Source organism: Diceros bicornis, chromosome X, assembly GCF_020826845.1.
Source record: "Diceros bicornis minor isolate mBicDic1 chromosome X, mDicBic1.mat.cur, whole genome shotgun sequence".
Classification (NCBI taxonomy): Eukaryota; Metazoa; Chordata; class Mammalia; order Perissodactyla; family Rhinocerotidae; genus Diceros; species Diceros bicornis.
The window spans coordinates 44,162,756-44,164,705 of NC_080781.1; the positions used below are offsets into that span (position 1 = coordinate 44,162,756).

A 1,950-nucleotide genomic window follows, 5' to 3' on the forward strand; every position below is an offset into this window, starting at 1 on the left:
TTACAAACAAATTAATGCTGATTTTTAATATATGATATAGAAATACATACTTTTCTACTTTTCTACTTTATTTCTGAATACTTTACACATGTACAAGATAGGAATTTCAAAATATCAGAGGGCATACAGTGCACAGACATCTTTCTCATTCTTGTCTCCCCATCCTCCTACCCAGAGACAGTTTTTAAAACAAGGCCAAGAAAAATGCCAACATAATTTGAAAAATAAGCACAATGAGGTATGTAACACTACTAAATCTTAAACATATTATTTAAAAATATATTAAATAAACAATGTGGCTGAAAATAATGCATATCTCTAAGTAGCAACAATGTGTCTACCTAAAACACACACACACACACAAAGATAATCAATAGAAAGTGTCCTAATAAATGTTTACAAAACTGGATGTAGTATTCCTACATACCAGATGCAACTGTTAAAAACAATCCTGTTCACATTAGAACCAAAACTGTACAGCACATATGAATAATCTGCAAATGATTTGTGAGAACTGTATGAAAAATAATCAAACGGACTGACATAAAAGACTTGAAAAAGTACAGACACTACTTGCTTATTGGATTGGAAGATTATCGTTGTACACAGACAAATGTGTGCTCAGTTTTTTTTATTATAAGCAAGTCCGTTGAAAAACACTGAAAGGGAAGGGACGGAAGCTTGGAGCGACATCACAGGTTCACCAGTCCAGAAACAGACCTCTTACATACAATAATTCTGTTACAAGCAGTGATGTGGCTCCCTCCCTTGAGGGGCACCCGGGCATGTTTCAGACGTGTTAGGGCCCCAGTCCATGATCCTCTTCAGGAGGAGAGACGGGGGCTCACTCGGTGGACACTGGATGGCCTTGTGCTCCTTCGTGGCCTCCTCCCCCAATCCAATCGCCACCGTCGACCTCCTCGCTGGCCACACTGCGCACGGTGCCTGCGTCCAGGCAGTGCGGGGCGACGCCAAAAACCCCGGGGTCAGAGGCAGATGCGTGGAAACTCTGCACCCGGCACCCGCCGCAGAAGCTGCGCAGTGCCGCGTGCGTGTGGGATCGATCCGTGACGATGCTCTCGGCGCCCAGGAGGAGAGTGAAGCGCAAGGCCAGGACGAGGAAGCGTCGGTGCTGCGGTGCTGCTGCTTTCTGCACAGCCTGCAGCTGCGATCCACGACTCACGGGTTTGCAGGGGCCCAGGCTCAAACGGAACCGCGCCGCAGTGGCAGCCCCCGGTGTAGTGCACCAGGCCTGGCTACTGGAAGGTGTCCGGCAGGGACTTAGCGGTACCCTCGCAGCTGAGTCTCCGCGGCTTCCTGAACGTCTCCCAGCGCTCCCGCTGCGCGCCCAGGTCCATCTCATTGCGGGACAGGGCGGGCGCCGGGGCGGTGCACAGAGCTGTGGTCTTCGGAGCCAGCTTCCCTGGCCTGCCGGTTTGCTTTCAGTAGTGCTCTTTGCCGCCGCCAGGCTCCTGACCCCGGCTTGCACGAGCTGGCGGCCGCGCGCACCTGGTGCCTTGAGCCAAGTGGCTGCGCTGGTGGGGGCAGTGAGGCTGAGGGTGGGGATTGGCGTGGGGGGCAGGGAGCAAGGGGAGTAGGGATCCTTGGGCCGCTCTTGGCTGTGCGGTTGGGCGGCATTTGGCTTCCTTACCCTGCCTATGGCATGCTCAGCCATAAACGCAAATCTGGCTAAGTCGTCACCCTGCAGTGCAGATTGGGTGGAGCTGGGGGGTGCTCAGGTGCTAAGAACTTACTCGGCCACCCTTTTGTCTGCACTGCCAGGATTGGCCACTTGTTGAAAATGAGGCCTCTCCTGATCCTAAAATAGCCGTCCTGGCATAAAATATTGGCGAACTGTATCTGTAGCCCCTTCTCCTAAGCGATTTTTTTACATCGTCCGTAGACACCTGGAGCTTGTCCATGCTCATTCTGTTACATACCTGCCCCGCG

At 51.4% G+C, this 1,950-nt stretch overlaps 1 pseudogene; it reads right to left on the minus strand.

Moving 5' to 3' along the window:
* Positions 1 to 388: 388 nt before the first annotated feature.
* On the minus strand, positions 389 to 1,532 carry LOC131400500 (centromere protein V-like protein 1; annotated as a pseudogene).
* Between the last annotated feature and the right edge of the window lie 418 nt (positions 1,533 to 1,950).